This window comes from Leucopleurus acutus (assembly GCF_964270905.1).
Source record: "Leucopleurus acutus genome assembly, chromosome: 3".
Classification (NCBI taxonomy): domain Eukaryota; kingdom Metazoa; phylum Chordata; class Mammalia; order Artiodactyla; family Delphinidae; genus Leucopleurus; species Leucopleurus acutus.
Genome location: NC_139145.1, coordinates 135,764,839 through 135,778,175, shown reverse-complemented (window position 1 = coordinate 135,778,175; position 13,337 = coordinate 135,764,839). Strand labels below are relative to the sequence as shown.

At 38.9% G+C, this 13,337-nt stretch overlaps 1 protein-coding gene across 2 annotated transcripts in view; it reads right to left on the bottom strand.

The window, feature by feature from the left end:
- The window catches only part of MOCS2 (molybdenum cofactor synthesis 2), a 49,637-nt gene extending 37,067 nt beyond the window's left edge, over positions 1–12,570 (bottom strand). For both annotated transcript variants that reach the window (XR_014326123.1, XM_082836811.1), the window contains exon 1: positions 12,495–12,570. The gene's annotated coding sequence lies outside the window, so the exon portion shown is untranslated. The remainder of the gene's footprint in view (positions 1–12,494) is intronic.
- Between the last annotated feature and the right edge of the window lie 767 nt (positions 12,571–13,337).

Here is a 13,337-nt window from a genome sequence, read left to right as displayed (position 1 = left end):
GAGAGAGAGAGAGAGAGACACCTTGGAAGAGGAGAAATATACAAACGCAAAGTTCCTGCAAAAACATCTGAAGCACAGAGGAAGAATCTTTGAAAGCCCAAAGGCCAAATGTCTTCCTCCCCCAGCAGAGCGTCACAGAAGCTGAATGTGGTGTAGGCGGATAGGGGATATGTACAGCAATGAAATCAGAGCGGGTTATGAACTGTTCTGAGAAAATGCTATGCCCAGACGCTGGCCGTGAGGTGAGCATCTTGGTTAGACATCTAACCCAGACAAGGCTGGAGTCATAAATTTCTAAGACAAAAGCTCATCTAGCATTTGAATTACTGTAATAGCCTCCTAACTTGTCTCCCTGCTTATGAACTTGGCCCTCTACAGTCTGTTCTCAACATAGCAAGCCAAAGTGATTTTTTAAGACTTAAATCTGATATCACTCTTCGAAAAAATCTTCCATTGCTTCCCAGTCACTTGGAATAAACGCCAGAACACTTAAAATGGACAACAAGGCCTTGATCTGGCCTCAGCTCTCTCTTATCTAATGTCATTTCCTCCAGCCCCACACACCTTGCCCGTTCTGCTCCAGCCATGCTGACCCCCAGTCATTCCCTGAACATACCAACACACTCAGGACCTTTGTACATCCTGTTTCCTCTGCCCGAAGGGCTCTTCTCCAGATAACTAAACTGTGCACCCCCTCACTTCCTGCTCAGCGTGCACTCTCAGAGCAGCCTTCACTGACCACCCAAGGCAAAACAGCAGCCCTCCCACCTAGCATTCTCTTTCCCCATAAATCTGCTTATTTTTCTTGTATCACTTATCACCACCTGGTATATTGTTTTTCATTTATTTGTTTATAATCATCTCTTCCCACTAGAATGCAAACTCCATTAGGATTTTGTCCATTGATGTAACCTCAGAGTCCAAAACACTGCCTGACACATAGTAGGTGCTTGACAAAAAGTTATTGAATGAAGAAGTGAATGAGTGAGTGAACAAAGTAGGGAAACTTCCAATAACATCTGAGAAGACTGACAGTCATAGACGAGGAAATGACTTAATTCTGAAAGAAATTTGGAACCTTTGGGCTGTTTCCAAATTTAAAAAAACATGATTACCCTTGTCTATTCCTCCACTGTGATGACTAGTGTTAGTGACATGAAGTTGAAAGAATGGGTGGTTCCTTTCTGGAAAGAAGGAAGGCTGACTCCTTGAAAACTGTTGAGAGATCTGAAAGGAGCAGATAGAGTTCCAGGCTTGCATGAAGAAATTGGCTCTGAAAGGACCCATATGTGGGTTTACAACTCAGAGGACATTATGTCTAAAAACTGTTAGTGAGATTGCGCCAGAATCTGTAATCAGGACCTGTGACTTTTCTGGATTTCTTAACTTTAAAAAAAAAGTCCATGATTTAGATATATTGCTTCAGAATGCTGGCTGTCATCAAGACCTAGTAGTGACAGCAGTCTTTAGGGAGTGCTAGTGGGCTTTCCTTATTTGCTAAGCATTTTTTCCTCTGTAATACATATTTATAAAACATGATGGGGAGAGAGAGGCAAATATTTGAAATATTTTCTCCCAAAGCTTTTTTTGTCTACTCTCTCTCTCTCTTTAAGGCCATAGATATGTCTGTCTGTACATATGTGTAAGTATATTTATTTCCCCTCATGGAATTGTTTATCCTCATCCACACTTTGCTTCTAGAAGTGGGTGGGAAAGGGCTAGGCACAGGATGAGTAACTTAGTTCATTACCCAATATTAGGCATTTAACATCACATTATCAAATGGCCTCCACTAGAAAAGACCAAGGGACAAAAATAACTCTCATGTTGCTATAATAAATGTCTATATTTGATATGGGAAAGGCCTTATCAATTTTAAGATTTATATTTGCTTAATGTTTTGAATTTTAACTTTATTTAGTTTCAAAAGTTTTTCAAGCTGCAGTGTAGGAAACAGCTTTGTTTTTAGAATAATTTCTTTTAATTCAAGTTTAATAAACTCAAGATGGGGAAATGACTCAAAAACAATAAAATGTGTTTTTCTAAGCAAGCATATTAGGTTATAACATGAAGAAAACATGTGAATAAAACCTCAAAGAGTATAATTTTTTATTAGAATATTTTATGGGCCCAGTATTCCTTGTAGCATATATAGAATTATGTGCCCAAATCTCATTACACGTAACAAAAACAATGTACCAAAGCACAACCACTCAACAGTCAAAATGGGCCTTGAGACACAAGAGTTGCTTCATTCTTTGCAATCGACAAAAACCTCATTAGGTTGTCCTGAAATGGATGGAACTTTTCATGGCCTCTTTACAGTAAGCGAATACTCTACTCTTTGACTCTATCGATGGAGTCCTCTCTATTTCAAAACTTCTGAATTTCTGTTGCTCCCAACCTACTTTACATTGTAGACACCTAAAATCCATTTCCTTTATTCACTGATCTACTCATTTAGAAAAATAACTAAATAAATAAACACCTAAGTTCAACCCATTCCCAAGGAGAAATAATGACATATAAGTCAAATTTTAGTCAAGGATTACAATTTAGAACATAAATAATTATATTCTGGGGCTTGGTATGATCTTTGTTGTACAGAGCCAAGTTTCAGAGGAATTCAAGAAGGAAGCTATCACCTCCAGGAAGAGCAGGAAAGTTTTCATGGAGGAGGTGACATGTAAGCTGGATATCCAAGACTATACAGCAAGATTAGAGGCAAAGAAAGGAGGGCAGTGTTGGTAGAAGAATACAAAAAAATGAAGTCCACATGGAAGAAATAACATGAGCTAAGTCACTGAAGCAGGAAAGGCCAGAGAGTGTTCTAGAAATGGGAACAGTGAAGATTCTTCTGAAACATGGTGATCAAGTAGCCAAGAAAACACAGATGTGTATGGAAGGACAACTTCAAATCAGATAGTGTAAATGTTTGAATGCAAAGCTGAATTAGGAATAATGTCATCTGCAAGAAACAGAAAGTCTGGTTAAAACATAAAGACAATTTATTGCTTTCTTAACAATAAATCCAGAAGTAGGCAGCCTCAGGGTTGTGTCAGCAGTTCAACAGAGTTCTCACAGAACAGTCTTTCTACCACTCTGCCACCTGCAGGGACTTTTTATCCTTATATCTGTCTCCTCATGGTGGCAAAATGGATGCATAATCTATATGCATTATAACTATATTCAATATAGGAAGCAGGGAGAAAGAACAGCAACAACCACATATGTTCTTTTTATCAGAAAAGCAAAGTCTTTCCAAGAATCTCTGGTAGTCATATCTCATTACCTAAAAATGAGTCAATGGCCACTTGCAAGGGAAACAGAGGCAGAGTAAAAAAAGTATCTGCTTTCCAACTTTTGTAGTGGGGTGGCGAAGAAGAAAAGTGTTGGGAATGGCTGTTGTTTTAGCAAGCCAACCTGCCCAAGCAAGGATGGATTCCGTGGGTCTTACTGGCAATAGATAGTCATTAAAGATTTCAGAAGAAAAACAACACACAGGCTTTAATATGATTGATCTGGTGGTGGTACGAAGAATGGATAGAAAGCTGAGAGACTGGAGGCAAAAAGAAAAATTCAGAGCACACCCCATTTTAAACATGTTGAATTTGAGGTCTTTTTGTACACACATACATACATGCACACATATGTACATGTATATCCATTCCCAAGTGGAACAGTTTGATGATGGGAGTGGATTTGTGTCAGTTTGTGTCTCCTGCCTTTGACTGGGTTTGCACTCACACTTCGTCCACCACACTGTGCTGTAGGGGGGCATCACTGGACCAAAGTTACAGATGCTTACCTGCCTGTCTGTAGGCATCTCCACTTGAATATCCCACCAACCGTATCCAATTTATTACTTCCAACAATGAATTTAAATGGCCACTATGACTAAAATAATTCGTGGCCAAAGGCATATTTTTGTATTGTGTTATAGCATTCTACATTATTAGAAAGAATAGGAAGTCTGTTTGTATTATTTTAGAGAAACATGAAATAGACACAAATGACTCTAAGGCTAAATTTGAATTGGAATACACTGTATTCATTCGTTGTGCTATCCACAATTATAATGTGTTTAAATTCAAAGATAATATTTCGATTATGTACAGTGCAAAAAGTTCAACATGCTGTTTATACTTAAATGACATAGGAAATTTACCATTCACCATATTAAAAAAATAGACAATTACGAAGAGTCTCTCAAAATTTGCATATTACCTTCTGAATCTGGTTGGCAAGCAAATTTTGAGGCAATAAAAGTTATAATTTCCAGGGCTTCCCTGCTGGCGCAGTGGTTGAGAGTCCGCCTGCCGATGCAGGGGACACGGGTTCTGTGCCCCAGTCCGGGAAGATCCCACATGCCACGGAGCGGCTGGGCCCATGAGCCATGGCCGCTGAGCCTGCGCGTCCGGAGCCTGTGCTCCACAACGGGAGAGGCCACAACGGTGAGAGGCCCGCGCACAGCAAAAAAAAAAAAAAAAAAAAAAAGTTATAATTTCCTTACCACGACTATGCCAGTTATTAGAATGGCTGATGGAAGCAAGGTGTCTTCCCCATCACATCACTTATTCTTTATGTGATTATGCTGTATAATTTGTATAAGTTGCTTCAAATTGGTTTTAGATTGAAATGGAGATAATTAAGTAAATAAATAAGAACAAGATATGCTAGAAAAATGGTTACAGGATCAGAAGCCTGGTTTTCATAAAAAAGGATGACGGAATCTGATGCCTAAAATGTAATCTGTTGAACCTCAGCACTACAACAGCACTTGTCCTGCTCCCTGTGTGTCAGTAGAGCAGAGTGGTGAGCAGAAAGGCTATGGCATCAGAAGGGCTGGGTTTGAATTCTGGACCCATTACATTATGGCTGTGTGACTCTGGAAAAGTTAGTTAACTTTTCTGTGACTTAATTTCCTCATCCATAAAGAAAATGATTACTGTGAGGATGCAATGAGATTATCCACATGGAGCCCGAGGAACAGTGCCTGGAGCAGGGTGCCACTGCTGCTGCTACTACTACACGACTACCACAACTACCGCTACCACTACTACTAACATACTACTGCTACTAACACGGCGCTGCTGCTACTACACGACTACCACAACTACCGCTACCACTATTGCTGCTACCACACTACTACCCCAAAACCACCACCACCACCAGCACTGCTACTACTACTGTTACTACACTGCTACTGTTATTACATTACTATTACTACACCGCCACCACTACTATTGCTACTAGTGCTGCTCCTGCTGCTGCTGCTACTACTACCACCACTACAACCACTGTTATATTACTACCACCACCACTACTACAACTACTACTACCACTGCCACTCCTGTGACAGCCAAGGTGAAAACATTTCTTGATAGAAAAAATAACAAGAGAATAAATAACAAGAGAATCCTGAAGCTTTTTTTTAAAAAAAAATCCTCAAATGATCTGGCTGGCAATGACCTCAGGTGACCTGTCAGCAGCATCCGGCGTAGTCCTTTCCTACTCCTCAAATCACTGTCTTCTCTTGGCTTCCAGGACACTGCACTCTTTTGGTCTGTTTCTCCCTCATATCACTGGCTATTCCTTCTCAGCCTCCATTATTGGTTCTTCTTCTTCTTCCTGAACTCCTAGTACACTACAGTATTAGTATTTGTATTAGTGTATTAGTTCTGGGCTCAATAGTTGGTTCTTTCGTTTTATCTGTAGTCATTCCTGAAGATATATTGTTCAGTCCCATGGTTTTAAATATCAGCTATTTGCTGAGGACTCCTGCCCAAACCTCTCTCTCAAATGTTAGCCCTTTAAAAAAATTTTTTTAATTGAAGTATAGTTAATTCACAATGTTGTGTTAGTTTCCCATGTACAGCAAAGTGATTCAGTTATACATATATAGATTCTTTTCCACATTCTTTTCCATTATAGTTTATTACAAATGTTGAATATAGTTCCCTATGCTATACAGTAGGACCTTGATGTTTATATATTTTATATATAGTAGTTTGTATCTGCTAATCCCAAACTCCTAATTTATCCCTCCCTGCCCCCTTTCCCCTTTGGTAACCATAAGTTTGTTTTCTATGTCTCTGTTTCTGTTTTGTAAATAAGTTCATTTGTATCATATTTTAGATTCCACATATAACTGATATCATATGATATTTGTCTTTGTCTTACTTCTCTTAGTATGTATGATATCTCTAGGTCCATCCATGTTGCTGCAAATGGCATTATTTCATTCTTTTATATGGCTGAGTAGTATTCCAATGTGTGTGTGTATATAAATATATATATATATATATATATATATACACACACACACACACACACACACACACACATATATATAAATATAAATACTACACCTTCTTTACCTATTCACCTGTCAATGGACATTCAGGTCACTTCCATGTCTTGGCTATCGTAAATAGTGTTGCTATGAACACTGGGGTGCACGTGTCTTTTCAAATTGGAGTTTTCTCTAGATATATGCCCAGGAGTGGGATTGCTGGAGCAAATGGCAACTCTATTTTTAGTTTTTTAAGGAACCTCCATACTGTTCTCCATGGTGGCTGCACCAATTTACATTCCTACCAACAGCGCAGGAGGGTTCCCTTTTCTCCACACCCTCTCCAGCATTTGTTATCTGTAGACTTTTGGATGATGGCCATTCTGACTGGTGTGAGGTGGTACTTCATGGTAGTGCTGATTTGCATTTCTCTAACAATTAGTGATGTTGAGCATCTTTTCATGTGCTTACTGGCCATCTGTATGTCTTCTTTGGAAAAAAGTCTATTTAGGTCTTCTGCCCATTTTTTGATTGGGTTGTTTGTTTTTTTATTATTAAGTTGTGTGAGCTATCAAACATTAGTCTTGATTTCAAACTGCTTATTTCACATTTCAACTTTGATGTCTAACAGACATTTGAAATAATATGACTAAAATGAAATTCCTGATCTCCTCCCAAGAAATCTGCTCCACACACAATCTCCCCTATTTCTGTGTATGGCAACTCCATCATTCTAATCATTCAAGCCAAAAACCTTAGACTGATCCTTGACTCTTCTCCTTTCCTCTTCTCCACCCTATACCTGTTCATCAAGAAATCCTGTTGTCCCAACATTGAAAGTAGATGTGGGCTCTGACCAATTCACACCACCTCCACGCTACTACCTTGGTCCAAGCAACAATCATCTCTCTCCTGGACATCCAAAATAGCCTCTGTGGAAGATGGTTTGCCAAAAGGCAGCAATTATTTCCCTCACTATATCATACTCCTTCGTAATCTGTCTTTGTAGCTTTTCCTATCAAGATGTGTAATCTGCTCCTTCTAATCCTTCAATCTGTGAACACCCCATGACTTGTTTCAACTAATATAATATACCCCAAGTGATGGCATGTCAGTTTTGAGCCTAGACTCCAAAAGCCCTTGAACACTTCTGCTCCTTCTCTTGAAATCCTGCTGCCATCATGTGAATAAGCATATGGTCCAGTCACCCTCATTGTCCAAGCCAATAGCTAGGCAGCTCCCTGAAACACAGACACTTAGCTGACCTGTAGTTGACTGCAGACAAGACTAGGAGACTGCCCATTTGAGCCCTGTCTAATTTGCCAATCCAAGGAATTGTGAGCTAAATAATGGTTCTTGTTTTCAGCAAGTAAAAAATAGGATGGTTTGTTACTCAGCAATAGCTGAGGGATACACTTTCCTAACACATGTCCCTGCTACTACCCTTGGGCTCTAAAGTCTATTCTCAGTACAGCAGACAGAAATAACTTTTCTAAAAACATAAATCAGAATCACAGGGTTTCCCTGGTGGCACAGTGGTTAAGAATCTGCCTGCCAATGCAGGGGACACGGGTTCAATCCCTGGTCCAGGAAGATCCCACATGCCACGGAGCAACTAAGCCTGTGCACCATAACTACTGAGCCTGCACTCTAGAGCCCATGAGCCACAACTACTGAGCCCATGTGCCACAACTACTGAAGCCCGCGTGCCTACAGCCCATGCTCCGCAACAAGAGAAGCCACCGCAATGAGAAGCCCGTGCACTGCAATGAAGAGTAGCCCCCGCTCGCCGCAACTAAAGAAAGCCTGTGCGCAGCAACGAAGACCCAACACAGCCAAAAAAAAAAAAAAAAAAAAAAAAATCAGAGTCACATCTCGCTTTGGCTCAACACTCTACAATGAGCCTACTTACTAGAGTAAGGCTCTACTTCACCTGGCTTCCTGTTACCATGCTGCTCACATCTCCTACTACTCAACCCTTTGTGCTCTCCACTCCAGCCACACCAGCTTCCTTGCTGTTACCTGAACACACTCCTGCATTAGGATCTTTACTCCAGTTGGTTGCTCTGCCTGAAATGCTCTTTCTCCAGAGAGCCACTCGGCTAACCCTCCCAGTATCTTCCAATATTCTCTCAAATCTCATCTTCTCAATGAGGCCTCCTCTATTTAATAAAACAGTCTTATTCCCATTCCCAACATTCCCAGTCCCCCTTATCCTACTCTACTTTCCCCACTTTTCCTTTCACACTTACTATCTTCTAATATAGCATATAATTCACATATATATATATATAAGGAGTGACATAGAGAGGAAGATTTATTTTAAGAAATTTGTTCATGTGAGGTAGGGGCTAGCAAATTTGAATTCTGCAGGGTAGGTTGGAGACCCAGGGAAAATTTGATGTTGCAGCTCAAATCCAAAGGCAGTCTGGAGACAAAAATGCCTTCTTTCTCAGTCTTTCCCTCTTAAGGCCTTCATTTATCGGATGGGGTCACCCAAATTACAGAGGGTAATCTGCTTTACTCAAAGTCTGTCAATCTCATCTTAAAAACATCTTCACAGCAATGTCCGGACTGGTATTGGGCCAAATATCTGGATGCCATGACCTAGACAAAGTAACATAAAATTAAGCATCACACTCTTCTTACTGAAATATAGCCTCCTCGAGGAAAGAAATCTTTATTTTGTTCAGTAATATATCTCAAGTGCCTATAACTAGGCCTAGCATGAAGTTGGTGCACATGTTAGATGACTCAATGAATGAATGTCTGAGTCTTAAAAAGTAAAGCCCAACAGGAATATTGTGAGAGTGACTGAAGCTTCGTGGGGTTAGTCCAGAAAGCTCCCCAAAGGATGTGTGTTTTACGCAGAGTTTTGAAAGGAGACTGGGATGTAATTTGGCAGAAGGAGGAGTGAAGAAACTCCAGGAAATCAGAGTGATGCGTATGCTGGCTCCAAGCAGGAAGAAAGCAACGTGTGCCTCTAAGATAACCACGTCTTACGTAAAGAAGAGGGACGTCTTTCAATTATCCCTGAAAAACTAAACACTTCCTTATTATCTCTTGAAGTTCCAGAGCATCATTTGTCTGTCTATAATAATCAAAAATTGTGGTCTCTCGAACACTTGAACTTTTTCCAAGTGAAATAGAGCATTTATACAAAGCAGATGCACGCAACATAACCTTCGATCGTGATTTTCCTGTAGCCACAGTAAGATCACTACAAATAGGAGAAGCCATGCCTTAGGTCAAACCAGCACTTAAAAGTCAAGTCCAATTTGACGACAGTATTACGGGTACCAGCCAAACCTGGGCAGTTTTCTGCAGAGACTAGCAGAATTCCTGATGCAGAACTGCCGCCAAATTCACTCAGGTGCAAAAGTCTCCTAACATCTGATACCAGTGAGGGCATGGGAAAGTCCCAGGCACCTATTATTTCTACTAAATACCAGAAACTACAGATTGGCTGGAGAAGGTATTCTTAAAAATATTTTTTTCCCCTTGTGGTGAATTTAATCAATATCACAAAAATAAATTCTGGTGATCTCTGTCCATTTATGACTCTCTCTACCTACCTATCCACCCATCTTTCTCTATTAACTCTATCATGTTCAGTGTTTTACACACTAAATCCATCCATGGGCATCCAAATTCTGATATAAATGCAAGTCACCCTTCTGCTCTTTGAGTCAAGGTCAGAATGGGCTGCCTGCTGGAATCAGAGTACAGAGAGCCTGCTAATCAATTCAAACTGCCCTTCAGACTTGAGTGGTTGCAAATCTCTCTGTGACCACAGTTTAGAAAGTGGTCTTTATTTTGTTTGTTTTTGAGAGACTGCAGAGGCCTTAACCTTCTCATGGGATAAACTTCCAGAATTGTATATAACCTTTGAGAATAAAAATCTCCCAAAGTCAGGCTGTCCAGGGAAGGCAATGGCCATCTCCGAATATTTGTTGTTTTCTTTCGATAGTAGCACATGATACTGGAGCAGATTATAAGACTACAACACATCTTTTTTTAATAAGATACAGAGAGCCATTCATTCAGCCTTTCTGTCATCTATTCATGAGATGTTTTCATTTAAATTATTTATAGATTTTTCTTTAAAAATTTAAATATTAACCCATAAGCATATACTTAAACATTAATTCCCAACTCAGGTAGTTACACTTTGCATGGAAGGGAGCAACTCAGGACATACTGATTTCCATATGATACTCAGATGGATTTAAAACATATTTTACAGAGTTGATTAGTATCATCTACCAGTGATTAGCAACTATTTTATTGCTAATTGTGGGGAGCAACAGTAAGTGTGCTAGAGCAAGCAGGTACCTAAGGGGCTATCTGGAGATTTTTCTATAACTCAGTAAAGATGTCAGCATATGGTAGTAATGTATGCAGAGTGTTAGTTACCTACTGGTAGCAGCGTATAATCCAAGTTTATTCCAGAATCCCCAGAAACCCAAGATATATTTTCTGATCCTCTGGGTAGTCTAAGCTTTTAAAATAAATTCCTGTCTGACTTCTGCAATTCATCTCCATCTTTAGAGCACATGACATTGTTGATCAACATATCACCAGAGTCAGAAAAATGATTCCCAGGGACAAAAAAAGTAAAAGAAATCACACTTAAATTATCCATCTTAAAAAGAAGGGGGAAATGCTGAGTATTTTACTGGCACTTATAATAAGTTTTCTGTTTTTTCTTTTCATCTTGCTTGATATCAGATATCAACTCTGGTAATCCTCTTGCTGGAAATTTGTTTTGTATAACAGAAGAATATCACCATCAATCCTTTAGAAATAATTTACAGGCCCACAAACTCTTATAGTGTAATTTGTAGCTTGGTGGCCTCCCCACCCAACACCCTTCTGAAAAAAAGCAACCACTTTCACAGACTTTAGGAGTTCACTGTGACAGGGTTTAATTTCTTTCCAAGTTAACTTATGTTTGGATTAGTTTATGTTTTCATCTAAAGTCAGGTTCATGCTGGGTATTTCTTTTCCTTATTGGGCAGTTTTAGCAGGCTAAGAAATTTTTTTATAGTCAGGGTAGCTTGAATATCAGTGGGAGTAGTGATATTTCTGAAAGGCTTTATGCCATTAGTGAAATGATATTCCAGAAAGAATCCATGCTTCCTGCCCTAGGCCTACACTAAGTGGTTGAAGAAGAAAGAACATTTATGATACTATCAAAAACATCTTAATATAATTTGCCCTGAATTTGGCCTTTTCTCTGAAAAGCAGAAAATATATAAAGCTAGATTCTAAACTCATTTACCCCATAAAAATACATATAACTTGACTCTCCTAGTGGAAAATCAGAGGTAATGAACTAACTATGCTCCACAGTTGATCAGAGGATGCTAAAGTTTCAACGGTCCTTATATATTGTTTGCTTTATTCTCTTCATTTTTCAGATGTTAAAACTGAAACCTGGAGGGATGATATAACTCGTCCAAAGTCAACAGCAAGTGAGCTGCAGAACTAGGGCTTCAGAGGATAATTATGATGATCAATCTCTTAATCCATCGCTATTTATTATGTACCTTGCACTGTCGCAGATAATAGAGCTTTAAATATACACAATGTAGTATTGTATTTTAATTTCCATTTTAACTAGAGCATTCATATTGTGCAAGTGAAAAAATAATACAAGAATAAGGTAAAACCAAAGTCTTTGAAGTGCCCTTTTTATTTTCTCAAAATATAAATAAAATCTGCCAACAAATGAAAAAATAAAAGGAATATAGGCAGAAGGCAACCATTAACACCCACAAAGTTGTAGATAGATAAAAGCACAACCTATGGATAAAAACAGCCCATGTGCTTTCAGGGCACCTGCCTCTTTTGTCCCCTGATAAAAGAGAAGAAATAATACCTATTACTGTATAAGGGTACAGTGATGACAGTTGCTGGCCCAGGAAAATATTTACAAAGTGACAGATTTTTAAATGTAGAAATGTTTTTCATTCAACATGTTACTGATATTAAAAGACTCAAAAGTGTCATTTACTAATCCAAAAAGAGTACTGATTTTTGAACTTGAATCATTCCATCTAGCCTTGATTCTAAACTATCCTACTTCATTTGGGACACACTCAGCACAGTTCTTTTCTACACAAGTCCCTCATTGTACACGCCACATGTCAGGCCATCTCAGCAGGAATGAATTCAACAAATGTTTGTGACTTACCACATCAAGAACTGCTGGGTACTGCTGGAGAAACAAAGATTGCTAGAACAGTCTCTGGCCCCAAGGATTGGACAATCTAGTTTGAAGAGATGAAGAAGTATAGAAACACTTAGCTAACTCTGATTCATGGCACCTGAAATACTTTCTAGAACAAGATGAGTTATAAATTATTTTTAACTCCATAAGTCAATTTAATTTCATATCTTTAACTCTATAAGTTAAACATAATTTAAAATAAAAGCATAAATAACATACCATGAGGTTGTCTAAACAATGCTCAACAGACATCACAGCCTTTGTTTTCTGACCCTATGTCTGTCTTCTACATCATTTTGTTGTCAACCAAGTCCTAAATGAACCTAGAAAATAACATTCTATGGAATAAGAACTACATTAAGAAGATGACATTTTCATATAATAAATCTTATTTAAAGAAAGATAATCTTAAAAAATTAAATACCAATGCAGAGACTTCAATTTGTGGTTGGGGAAGTTGGATCTCTGGTGGGGGTAATGTAAGATAGGCTTTAAAGCCTGACCCAAGTTCAACCCCAACTCTCTTCCTATTAAATGTGTGATTTGAGCAAATCTCTTAATATATTAACTTTCCAGAGGTTTAGTTTCCTTATCTATAAAATCCGGATAAGACCCCTTCAGATGTTGCTGTAAAAGGAAGTATATATTAGGTATTCAATAAATGGAACATATTCCATTCAATTTACTTCCATAAAACTCTCAAAACAGGGGACTTCCCGGTGGCACAGTGATTAAGACTCTGCGCTCCCAGTGCAGGGGGCACGGGTTCCATCCCTGGTCAGGGAACTAGATCCCACATGCATGCCA